Raw genomic sequence first — 13,436 nt, forward strand, 5'->3', positions numbered from 1 at the left:
TTCAGTGGAAGACAGCCCCAAATCTTACACTGAGGGCTTGGGAATTTGCACTACTCTGAATTTTGCAACACCATTCTCCAGCCAGGTAATGTGTTCAGAAAAGATGCTTTTGTCTACACACTTTTTGTCTTCACACTAAAAGGCTGGTGAATTTTCACAGGGACTTTTAAAATAATAATAGTGAGTTCCGAAGCGATGTGAAAACGAGGAGGACCAAGACTGGGGGGAAATGAGAAACTGAGAGAGAAACTGATATCAACGTTCTCTTTAAAAACAATCATTTTGGAATGATTCCCCCCCCTTAATCCTATCAGTTTTGAGGGCTGTAAAACTCACACTGAGGTCTGACAGCTTTTGGGAGAGAGTGATAAAATGCTTTTGATGGTTCTGAAGACGTCATGGAAGACGATTTCCATTTGCCTTTGCAGGGTGTGTATGTGACGTGGAAATAATAATAATTTATAATGATTTTATTGTTTGCCCAAATGTGACCACCCAAACTCCTGCCGCTAAGGGTGGCTGGTGCAACATCTATCTTGCACAACCACTCTTGTGTTTTGGGGAAGTGTTTAGATAGAAATTTATAAAAAGCCACTCACTCGACCTTGGGCTCTCTGCAGAGAGCTCTTTCTGCCTGTGTGAGTCAGGGTGGGGCTACCCAGGAGGCCCAAGAATGGTTGCCTGTGACGCCATGGGGCAGCCTTGCACCCCCAGGGTGCCAGTGACATCAATACGCAGCCATGCCTCTCCGCAGAGCAGTTTTCCAACTTAAATATCTGTTGTTGCTTTCTTTTTTTAAAAAAAAAAATAGGTGCTGTATTGACTGAACAAGCGAGGGATTGGATAACGTTACACATGGTGCCATGAAAAACAGACAGGAAAAAGAGACAGAGAACTCCTCAGATGTATCGGGGGGCAAGTAATTATTAGACGAAGAAAATCAAGATTTGGTGCAGCGGTGATTGGATACCCCAACAGAGCTAAAACGGACCAACTTCTGCATCTAAACTCCAAACCCTTTAAACTTACAGAGCGAGAAGGAAGATCTTGCAATAGTTAAGGCGTTTCTAATGTATGTGAACTGATTCTGGTAATGCAAAACATGTCCAAGGACAGATGCATGCTATCCAAACCAGGCTCCAAAGAGCCACTGCAGAGTTGGAAGGGACCCTGAGGGTCATCTAGTCCAACCCGCTTCAGTGCAGGAATTTGCAGCTGTCCCATGCAGGGATCGAACCTACAACCTAGGTGTTGGGAGCACCACACTCCAACCAACTGAACTCTGACCAGGGCAGAGCCAAAGCAGATCGACAGCTGCATAAAATTCAGCTTGGGGAGGTGGGGGAGAGGCAGGCAGACTGCAGGCAGCAGGGCCAGCCCCCCACAACTGCCTTTAAAGGGGTGCATGTGACCTGGTAGACATTCCTGAGCCAAAAGAGGCCTGGGGAGTGGTCCATTGACCAGTGGTGCAGGTGTCCAGCCCCTCCAATTCTAACCCCCCCAACAATTTTTCCTCCTTCGCACCGCATCCTGACCTCTCTCTCACCACACTACTTCACAAACCCCAAAAGCAGCTTCTCCCCTTCATATCAGCAATTTGGCGCAGAAACAGAGATGGCCTGGAGATTCTGAGGTGCCTGCGTTTAATGAACATACGGGTCTTGGATAGGCAAGGACATGGGGGTGGGGGGCTGGGCTTTGGGGCAGAGGTGACAATATTTCCCCAGGTATTTGCTCAAGCCTTCCAGGGAACCACCTTCTTGAGTGGCAGGACACCTGCTCTGCATGCAGAATGTCATAGGTTTGCTCTCCTCTCCAGGCAGGAAAGAGCTTTCCCCCCTGAAACCCTGGAGAGCTGCTGCCGGTCAGTGCCAGCCACATGGAGCTAGGCCAATGTGTCTGACTTGGGCCAAGCCTGTATCTTACATTCCTTGGGACCTTCCAGTTCCAAGGCCACTGAGCCGTGGGCCCTTCCTCCAAAACCAATATGGCAGGAATACATGAAGCTGCAAAAATCTAAGGTCTGTCTCAGTTATTGTCGTCACTGGCTGGCCAGGTTTCAGATGTGGGTTTTCTCCAGCGCTGCCACTGGGGACTGAACCTGAGGCCTTCTTCAAGCAAAGCAGGGGCTCCACCCACTGAGCCACAGCCCCATTTCCTCCTTAAACTTACCGTTATATTCAGATCGATGAGGACTAGACCCTCTGATTTGTGATTTGGATACACACACCACACCATATCTCCTGTGGCAGAGAACACACATTGCATGCACAAGCCCTGGGGATCTTCAAACAGCAACCCACCCCCTCCTTAAATCAGCCTTGTATTCAAATTCATGAGGACTAGCGCCTTTCCCCCCCCCCCGTGCTTGGGAAATGAACTGCAGCTCAGTGGCAGAGCACACGCGATGCACACAGAAGGCTCATAGAATCACAGAATGATGGAGTTGGAAGGGAAGCCCAAAGATCCTCTAGTCTAGCCCCCCGCAATGCAGTAATCTCGACTGAAGCCTCAGTGACAGGTGGCCAGCCAACCTCAGCTTAGAAACCTTCAAGGAAGGACAGCATGCAACATCCTGAGGGAGGGAGACCTTTGCGCTCCAGGGTTCAAGGAGATGAGTAACTATATAACCCCAGATGTCAAGGAGACAAAAAGATATCTGAAGTCAGCGCTGTATAAGAAAGCTTCTTAAGGTTTAAGGTTTATTATGATTATTAGTAGTCGAAGTAGAAGTAGTACTGTAGTAGTATTCAGCCCTGGAGATCTGCACAAAGGGCGAGGTGTCCATCCTCTCCTTAAACCGCCTTATCTTGGGACCCCATGAGGACTACAACCTTAGGAAACGGACCCGACACTTTTGCGCGCAGGAGACCCAGTCCTGGACATCTTCAAGCAAAGACGCAAACGCACCACCTGAAACACGCCGCCTGAGCTGGAGGAAGCCGCGGCAAGACCTCCCTGGGTTGCTAAGCCAGAACTATTGGACTTTTCGGAGACATCCAGGCGGCCACACCGAGGCTTCCCCGTCCCTGCAGGGAGGGCGCAACTGCCGCCGGGGGGGGGGGAGAGAGATAGAGGCGCGCACTTACCCGGAGGAGGAGAAGGAAAGGCAAGCTGCTCCATCTCTCTTCGTCCTTTTTGGAAGGAGAGACTAAGGCGCACCTGCCTCTTCGGATGGTTCCTGGACAACTGCACCTCTCTCCTCCTCCCTCTGGGTCCAAAAAGAGCCCTTCTATAAATACACAGACAATATAGCTCCTGGGAGGATGGATTGGGGTGGGGGATGTCCGCCTGACACCGCCCTGGCTGGCGCTCCCTTCGCGCTCCCTTCGCCAGCGAAGGACAAAAGCTGGCAGCCCGCCTCTCTCTCTTAATTGGAGCAGCGCAGCTCCCTGGCAGAGGGGGATCCCTAGATGATGGAAGAGGAAGGGAATCCGCTCCTGGAAGACGGGGAGAGGCGCGGGGCGGGGGGAGAGAACCGGGCGGAGCTGCTGGTGCGGCTGTGTCCCCCCCCCCCCCGCAACACACTCCAGTCACCTTCCCAAACAGAGGCACCCAAAGCTGGGTGGTTGTTATGTTTTAATTTCGGGGAAGGACACCGCGGGAGCCTTCGCTCGCCAACCCAAAAAACCCCAAAGCGATAGCAACTCTTTGCAATATGTTTGGGGTCTCTTTGTTTGCTGTCTGCCCCCAATAAAATATTTGAGAGGGGCAGACCCAGTGCCGCCCTGTGCAACGCCCTCCCGTCGGATGTCAAAGAGATGAGTAACTATACAACCTTTAGAAGACATCTGAAAGCAGCCCTGTATAGGGAATCCTTTTTAATGTGTAATGTTTTATTATGTTTTATGTTGGAAGCCGCCCAGAGTGGCTGGTGCAACAGATGTGGGGGGGTACAAATAATAAAATTACTACTACTACTATCAAATAGGCAGAGTATTGGTTTATTAAAATTGTTGGTTGGTAAAATAAAAAATGTATTAGGAGATGATTTGCGAGCCCCCACCCCGTCCCGAGATTTCTGTTTCCCTCCCCTTGCTGAACCCTGTCTTCTATCTATTAAACCTTAACAAAGCTCCTGTAATCTTTACTCCCTTTATGTTGCTCATAGTTCGAATCCTGCTTGCGGGTTCATGGTATAATAACACTTCTTTGAATTATCCCGAAAGGGTTTCCAGTCTTCCACAAAGCCTTGGTTCTCTTAAGTTAGCTGTTAACTGTACCAGTTCTGCAAAACCCATCACCTTGCTTATCCATTCCTCTTTAGCGTGCGTTTCTGCTTCTTTCCACATTTTTGTGCGTAGAGAATCCTAGCTGCAGATGTAATATACATAAACAACCATCTTTTGGGGGAGTTCATTTTTGGAAGAACATTCTCTTCCTATCAGTGCTGCATTAAACCCTGTGGAGGCGCCTGGGCAGGCGAAGTCTGCGGCGCCGGGGGTGCCTCGCAAATTATCTCCTAATGCGTTTTTTATACTACCAACCAAAAATTTTAATAAGCACATTTTATGACACATTATTATTTTGATGCGTTTTCGCAGGGCCCCGAAAAGGCATGGGGCCAATAGGCCGGTGCCTACTCTGCCTATATGGTAACCTGACATTGTTTCTTATATTCTTAATTTTCTCCCTCTGGCCTGGCACGGTGGGTTGGTTCGAGCCGACGGCTGTGCCAGGGCGAGCTCACACGGCCGATCACATTACAGCCTCTTCCAAGCGCCCTGTGACAAAGGACGGTTTCTCAAATTTAAGCCCTGGTGAATGGCTTTTTGGGGGACGCCCTTTGATGCCCCCGTTTTCCTTCCCCTTGCAAGTCACTGACCGCTTTGGAGAGAGAAAAACAGGAGCCACCCTCGCCGTGCCAACGTGGCACCAGTCCTTTTCCGATGCCCCGCAGTGCCAAGGTTTCCAAAGGTCGGGAAACATATCACAGGGCGTTTGATGGCAAGGCGACGAGACGTGTTTGTGTGTGTGTGTGTGTGTGTGTGTGTGTGTGTGTGTGTGCGTGTCTGTTGAAAGAAGGAACATCCGTTCTGCTCGGCGGGGATAAAATGTTCCAGATTCAAAAAAAAGGGCAACCCTGTCAACAGACGGAAGTCCCTGGGAATAAAAGAATGACATCGCCACCCTCTAGTTTCTGGGAACTGGGGGGGGGGGGGGTGGAGAGAGAAGGCAAGTCTTAGGTGCTTGCAATATAACCAGGGTTTTTTGGGGGTGGCGTGGGGGAGAGTGGCGGACAGGCAGTTGAAGGGGATCTGCACAAATTCATGCCCATGTCCAAAAATCATAAACATAAGAATGTTCTTCCTTCTTTTTTGGTTGGGGAAACGACATCACAAGATTCGGAGAAGCGTGAATTTCAAAGGGCAGGTGCATGAATCATCGTCTTGTGTATTGGGGTAGAACCAAGTCAAAACGCGAATGGCGCCGAAACAGGGGTGCCAACTTGAATAAAATATAGAGGAGGGCAGGTAAGTCCCTTCCTGCACAATCGATCACATGTACATCATTGGAATGGCAATGCCCATCAACTTTGGGGGCCCCTGACCCTCTCAGATATTTCATTGGGGGAGCTGAAGGAACCTTGGCCCCTAGTGAGTTGGCTCCTATGGAGCCGAAGGCGTGTCCACAACCCTATGATGGGAATAAGTGTCACTAGAGATAGGAAGGGCAAGGAAAGAAACCTAGAAAAAACTGTGTGTGGGGGGGGGGAGCAAAGATGCCAAACCACCCCTAAGGTATCTATTTTGCGCTTTGCACGCTTCTCGTTCGCTGGGAATGTTGGATTCCGCAGAAGAGGCTGTTTGGAAAGCTGTTGGAAGGTCTGCCTGCGTGAGGCATGGAGCGCCCACCCCCCCTTTCTCCAAACCAAACCTTGCCTCTTTCCTTCCCTTCTGCGATTCGTCTTGGGTGTTGAGAACAAAGCCAACCTTCGGCACTGCGGTTCTGTCCCTTCACACACACGCCCCCCCCCCCCCATAATTGCCTCGCTTAGCACAGAAGCCATTGGAAAACCCCTGAAGTGGAACGGAAACAGCTGCCGGGGGTTTGGGGGGGGGGAATAGGAGGAGGAGAGAGAAAGGCAGATTTTTCAAGGCCAGCTTTCCCCCGAGCTGGTGACCTCCGGATATCTGGGGCTATAACTCCCACAGCTCTTGCGGGGGGGGGGGTGTGTCTGTGCTCCACCCGACCAAAGACCAATTCATGGAGGAAAGGACTATAGACGGCTACTAGCCATCCTGGCTGTGCAATTTTGCTTTATTTTGCTTTGACACATGAGATCATAGCACTGTGGAGTCGGGAGGGAACACAAAGATAATCAAGTTCAACCCTCTGCAATGCGGGGGACTCGAACCCGTGACCCTGAGATTAAGAGTCTCATGCTCTTGCCAACTGTTGCTTTGAACCCAACTTGCTGGAAACCCCAGGAAAAGTGCTGGCCACCAACGTCAGTGGCTTTTGGTGGTGTTGGTGTTAAAATATTAAACTTTATTTTCACATTTAAGTTTTCCCCATTTCTTTTTGACCACCACTTCTATGCGTAGGACTTGCCAATCAGAAGGTCGGCGGTTCGAATTCCCGCAACGGGGTGAGCTCTCGTTGCTCGGTCCCTGCTCCTGCCAACCTAGTAGTTCAAAAGCACGTCAAAAGTGCAAGTAGATAAATAGGTACCGCTCCAGCGGGAAGGTAAACGGCGTTTCCATGCGCTGCTCTGGTTCGCGGCTTAGTCATGCTGGCCACATGACCCGGAAGCTGTACACCGGCTCCCTCTGCCAATAAAGCGAGATGAGCACCGCAACCCCAGAGTCAGCCACAACTGGACCTAATGGTCAGGGGTCCCTTTACCTTTACTATGCATTATCAAAACATCCCCTGCATATTAGAAATTAAAAGGGTGGGGGTTCTGGTTTTTAAAAACTGAACAGGCATTTTAAGACAACACATTCTGGGCAAAATATTCTGGACGACTGAAACTTAAAAAGGAACCATTTAAAATTCGATTGGACAAAGTCATGGGGGCGGCTATTGAAGATTATTACCCCAAAGAGGGATGTGGGCATAGGTGTAGCCAGGAATTATGGTATGTTGTGGGGGGTGGGGCACCTGTCATCAGATTCGGAATGAAATGTCTTAACAACAGTTGTTCTCAATTGCTTTCTTTTGATCCCAAGCACTCAGAAAAATCTGTCCAGATATTAAGTCATTTGAAAACTAGGAAGTTAAATGGAAAATTAACATCAGAGAGTACCTTTCATGTGGTCAACAATTTGCAAAATCACGAAGAACACTCCTTTTTTATCTTTTTTAAAAAATGTAACCTAAAGTAAGTTTTTCTTGGATTTGCTGAAGTCCTTTGTCAGCAGTTCCTTCTCAAATTCCTCCCCCCCCCCCCCAATTGCAGCTTTCCTGTGCAAACACAGTAAGCAGAGCCCATTGAGGCCATTGGTCATGGATGCTTTAGTTGAGTTGCTTCATTGCAAGGGGTTGGACTAGATGACCCTCGGGGTCCCTTCCAACTCTGCGATTCTTTGATTCAACGAGATGCTCCCCTGCCATGGTCGACCTTATGAGGAACGGCTAAGGGAGCTGGGCATGTTTGGCCTGGAGAAGAGGAGGTTAAGGGGTGATATGATAGCCATGTTCAAATATATAAAAGGATGTCACATAGAGGAGGGAGAAAGGTTGTTTTCTGCTGCTCCAGAGAAGCGGACACGGAGCAATGGTTCCAAACTACAAGAAAGAAGATTCCACCTAAACATTAGGAAGAACTTCCTGACAGTAAGAGCTGTTTGACAGTGGAATTTGCTGCCAAGGAGTGTGGTGGAGTCTCCTTCTTTGGAGGTCTTTAAGCAGAGGCTTGACAACCATATGTCAGGAGTGCTCTGATGGTGTTTCCTGCTTGGCAGGGGGTTGGACTCCATGGCCCTTGTGGTCTCTTCCAACTCGATGATTCTATGATTCTATGACCTTAGCCAGGTATTTATGCAAGGTACCGAATGACTGCTCTACGGTGCAAGTTAGACCCACGGCTGCAGCATCTTAAATTCTGATGTTCTGCACAGAACGGCTCGCACATTTCAACGAAGGATGAAATTATAGGCTACATGCAGAAGCTTAAAAAAAAAAAAGAGCAGGCACTGAATTTTTTTCCTAGGAAAATGCTAGCCAGAGAGGAAGATTGTGCACCTCAGCGAGCATTCCAGTTTCAAATATTCAGATTATATCTACTTGTAGTTCTTTGATTTGGGTGAGGGGCAGCTCCCCCTCCCCCTATGGCCCTAGGGATCCATCACCCTTGAGCTCTAGGGGGTGCGGTCCTCTGCCTGCCACGACTTTTCTCCACCATCCCCCCAAAAGCCACCCTGTTCTAACAAACCCAGAACCCCCTTTTCCGGATAATTTTGCCCATCTGCTTAGCCTCCTGCCAAACATTTTTCAGGGGTGTCCCCGGGAACGCTGCCGTGAACACTCCCGTCCCCCAAGGCGGGAGAAAAACAGAGGTGTAGAAAAATGGCCTCTCTCCTCTTGTGTCTTCCTTCCTCCTTTTCCTTCTCCTGCCCACCCCTTCCTCAGTTTGGCTCTCCCTCTCGCCCGCGTTTCAGGAACGCCTGAGATCAGCCCAGCCAGCAAACGCCCCCGCAGCAAACGGTTCGGGGGAAGCCCGGCTAAGCGGAGGATTCCTCGTAGGCAGAGAGCCTCGTGACTCGAATCCCTAACACGGATTTCCCCCCCCCCCTTCTCCCTCCCTCTCCCTTTGCTCTTTTCTCCCTCCCCTCTGTCTCTAGCTATCTCTCTCTCTCTCTTCCCACCCCTCTCCTCCCGGCCCACGCTTCATCTCCTGCGCCCCTCCTCGCTCCAGGGGCTCTGCAGAGAGATGCCCCGTCGCCATGGCAACGAGGCAGGCCTGGACCACGTCCCCCCTCCCCTCCTTGGATGGTTGCAAATATATATATATATATATATATATATATATATATATATATATATATATATATATATATATATATATATATATCTAAAAAGAGTTAGCATCAGCAACAAACAACAGCCCAGATGCAGCGAATCTATAATTCATTGGCGAAGCCTCCTGGCTTTTCCTCCCCTCGCTTTGGTGCAGAGGGAGGAGGGAATCCCCTGCTCCAAAAATAACCTGCATTAGCTCGGGGGAGGGAGGGAAACCCCTCCCTCTGCACACATATGCATTTATATATAGCCGCAGATGTACAGATAAAAATGAGAGGGCGCGGTTTTTGCATGCGCTGCGTCTGGTAGCGCGCCGTGCGCCCACCCAGAGAAAGGCGCACCCAGGCTGGTGGGGGGGGGTGTCAAGAGGGTTTCCCCGCCCCCGCCAGCGCCTGGCCGCCCCCGCAAAGCTCCCCGCACGGTTGACTGCATCAGGGGGAGGGAGGGAGGGGAGGGAGAGCCGCAGGGCGTCTGGAGGAAGCGCAGGTGGAGAGGAGCTGCGCTATGAATAGCCTGGCGCACGTGCGGGGACTCCGTAATGGGGTCTCCCCCTAGCCAAAGGGCACCGAGGCGGCTCGGGAGGCAGGATCCAGCCGCGGAAGAGCCTCTGCGCTGGAGAAATAAAATGCAGGGGGAAGAAGGAGGCAGCCCAGGAAGATCTACTACTAAACAGATGAAGCGACTGGAGTCCACGCTGCTTTAAAAAAACGGGTCTAGTAGACGCAGTCTGAGTGTCAGGCAGGGGCAGGGCGGGAGGCAAGGAGAGCTGCCTCCCCCATCAAGTAAACAAGTAAAAATACAAAAAGTGGAAACAATCGGAAGATTTGAAATTGAAATGCTCGCTGAGATACCTCCCTAGTGAGCGTTTCCCTAGAAAGTCAGAGCCTGATTTTTTTGCGCTGATGCATGTAGCAAATTATTCCATCCCTAGTCGAAATGTGTGAGCCATTCTCTGCAGAACATCAGAATTTAGGATGCTACAGCAGAGAGTCTAACTAGCCACCTCTCTTGCTCTGTCAGCACCACTTAATAATAATAAATAATAATAGTTTTATTCTTTGTACCCACCCATCTGACTGGGTCTCCCCAGCCCCTCTGGGCAGCGTCCAACGGATATAAAAACATAATAAAACACCAAGCACCGACACATTTTTGCAGCCAGGTGGGGTGAGCAAAATGCATATAGTAGGGGCAGGAATGTGTACAAAGGCAGACGTTCAGGGGGGGGGGGGTTGCTCTGCAAAGAAAAGTGAAATTGAAATACCCCCAAACAATGTGTACGTTAAGGAGAAATTTGCGCTAAGAGGCTGGCGAATTTCCTTGGCGACTTACAGAAATAAAAATCGGAGGCAGATGTGAAGAGCAGAACTCAAGATGCAAAAAATAAGAAAAATAGATGGATCTGCCTCTCCCTGGTAGCCAAGCCCACCCCAAACAAAAGATACCCACCCATCCTTTTGTCCTTCTCAAGGATTCCCAAATATAAATTCCCCTGCAGTCTTCCAACGCCAGCTTTTGACTATGACGCCTCACATGGCGGCAAACGGTTTGCCGTGGGGCAGCATGATATTCAAGGAAGGAAGGAGTGTGTGCGTGTGGTTATTCTGGGTGAGTCAGGATGGCGTTACTCATAATCTGGATTTTTAGCACCCTGCAGAGTTTCAGATGTAAGAATCTGACATCTGATGATTATTATCAAGTCAGCTCTAATTAACCTGTCCATAATTTAGTAAGGTAAAGGTAAAGGTACCCCTGCCCGTACGGGCCAGTCGTGTCCGACTCTAGGGTTGTGCGCTCATCTCGCTCAAGAGGCACTGTCCGCAGACACTTCCGGGTCACGTGGCCAGCATGACTAAGCGGCATCTGGCGAGCCAGCACCAGCGCCGCACACGGAAACGCCGTTTACCTTCCCGCTATAAAGCGGTACCTATTTATGTACTTACACTTAGGGGTGCTTTCGAACTGCTAGGTGGGCAGGAGCTGGGACCAAACAACGGGAGCTCACCCCGCCGTGGGGATTCGAACCGCCGACCTTGCGATCAGCAAGTCCTAGGCACTGAGGTTTTACCCACAGCGCCACCCGCGTCCCTGTCCATAATTTAGCAACAGGGAAAATACAGATGGAAGCTAATGCTGATTTCAGCATGCATTTAAGCTTTAGGAGGTAAGGAGAGCCTGGTGGATCAGGCCCAAGGAGGTCCATCTCGCTGGGAATCCTGTTTTCGCAGCAGCCAACTAGAAGCCTGTGGGATAATTGCAATGCAGCCAAACCAACAATGCATGTTTGCTGCAAAGGCACACGGTAGGAGCTGAATACAAGATGGGTGACACCTGGCTTGAGAGCAGTACATGTGAAAAGGATCTAGGAGTCTTGGTTGACCACAAACTTGACATGAGCCAACAGTGTGACGTGGCAGCTAAAAAAGCCAATGCAATTCTGGGCTGCATCCATAGGAGTATAGCATCTAGATCAAGGGAAGTAATAGTGCCACTGTATTCTGCTCTGGTCAGACCTCACCTGGAGTACTGTGTCCAGTTCTGGGCACCACAGTTCAAGAAGGACACTGACAAACTGGAACGTGTCCAGAGGAGGGCAACCAAAATGGTCAAAGGCCTGGAAACGATGCCTTACGAGGAACGGCTAAGGGAGCTGGGCATGTTTAGCCTGGAGAAGAGGAGGGTAAGGGGTGATATGATAGCCATGTTCAAATATATAAAAGGATGTCACATAGAGGAGGGAGAAAGGTTGTTTTCTGCTGCTCCAGAGAAGCGGACACGGAGCAATGGCTCCAAACTACAAGAAAGAAGATTCCAGCTAAACATTAGGAAGAACTTCCTGACAGTAAGAGCTGTTTGACAGTGGAATTTGCTGCCCAGGAGTGTGGTGGAGTCTCCTTCTTTGGAGGTCTTTAAGCAGAGGCTTGACAACCATATGTCAGGAGTGCTCTGATGGCGTTTCCTGCTTGGCAGGGGGTTGGACTCGGTGGCCCTTGTGGTCTCTTCCAACTCTATGATTCTATGATTCTATGAAGCTCACAAAGTTTTCCTGCAAGTTTACTAGTGAGAACTCTGAGGGACGCGCCCCATGTGTCCTGACAGGGGTCGGCCTGACCCATCTCATCACCAAGCCAGAAATGTGAGAACCGTCTCCATATGGGCCTGTGGTCCATTGCTCAGACACCACCCTAAGCTAGACTTAATAGGGAATGGTCTCCCTGGGGAGGTTGTGGGCTCACCCTTGGAGGCTTTTAAGCAGAGGTTTGATGGCCATCTGTCATGGATGCTTTAGCTGAGATTCCTGCATTAGGCAACCTAAGGCCTGGGGGCCGGATGCGGCCCTATCGCCTTCTCAATTTGGACTGCGGATGGTCCAGGAATCAGTGTGTTTTGACATGAGTAGAATGTGTGCTTTTACAGTGGTACCTCGGGTTAAGTACTTAATTCGTTCTGGAGGTCCGTACTTAACCTGAAACTGTTCTTAACCTGAAGCACCACTTTAGCTAATTGGGGCCTCCCGCTGCCGCTGCACCGCCGGAGCACAATTTCTGTTCTCATCCTGAAGCAAAGTTCTTAACTTGAAGCACTATTTCTGGCTTAGTGGAGTGTGTACCCTGAAGCATATGTAACCCGAGGTACCACTGTATTTAAAATGCATCTCTGGGTTATTTGTGGGGCATAGGAATTCGTCCATTCACCCCCCCCCAAAAAAAAATATAGTCCGGCCCTCCACATGGTCTGAGGGACAGTGGACCATCCCACGGCTGAAAAAGGTAGCTGACCCCTGCACTAGAGGATCCTCGGGGGGGGGGGGGTGTTTCCCTTCCAACTCTACAGTTCTAAGATTCTGTGTCTTTGCAACCAAATTACTATTTTAAGCCTGCCTGAACAAAGCTGTTGTGATTTGTTATTCTGCAACAGAAAACAGCAAATGCTGTTTTCACCTTTTACAAGACTGTGTGTGATTATTATTTTAAAGGGGGTGGGAGGGAAGGGGAGAAATACCAGGAAAATCTATAGTCTGCCTTAAAACACCCCAGATTACTTAAACTAAAAGGATAAACCATACTATCTAAGCTTCCCTTTTAAGCTGCAAAGGGATGCACTCTGCTGAACTCACAAACTCCCTCCCCCCAATTCTATTTTATTAAGTTTCAATGTTTTATTAAGTTCCAACAGTTCCGTCTCTTCTCTTATTTATGTCGACTTCCTACCCAAGATGGGTGGCCTGTGGGATGGAGTTCCATAGTTCCCAACAGCCAGTATGCAAAAATTGCAGGGGGCTGGACTAGATGAATCTGGGGTTCCCTTTCCAACTCTACAGTCTATGAAAAGCATTGCTGTCTCGGCGGCTAGTAGCCTGGGATAGCCCTCTCTACGAATTTGTCTAATCCTCTTTTAAAGCTATCTTGGGTTTTGCATAATTCCAGGAAAAAATTTGTTTTGGTGTTTTAATGGAGGCAGAGCGCTGT

General features: G+C 49.6%; 1 protein-coding gene across 1 annotated transcript in view; it reads right to left on the minus strand.

Moving 5' to 3' along the window:
• KCNN1 (potassium calcium-activated channel subfamily N member 1) overlaps window positions 1–3,219 on the minus strand; it is an 81,649-nt gene extending 78,430 nt beyond the window's left edge. The window contains exon 1 of the mRNA XM_079960726.1: window positions 3,090–3,219. The gene's annotated coding sequence lies outside the window, so the exon portion shown is untranslated. The remainder of the gene's footprint in view (window positions 1–3,089) is intronic.
• Between the last annotated feature and the right edge of the window lie 10,217 nt (window positions 3,220–13,436).

This window comes from Podarcis cretensis (genome assembly GCF_951804945.1).
Source record: "Podarcis cretensis genome assembly, chromosome: 18".
Lineage (NCBI taxonomy): Eukaryota > Metazoa > Chordata > Lepidosauria > Squamata > Lacertidae > Podarcis > Podarcis cretensis.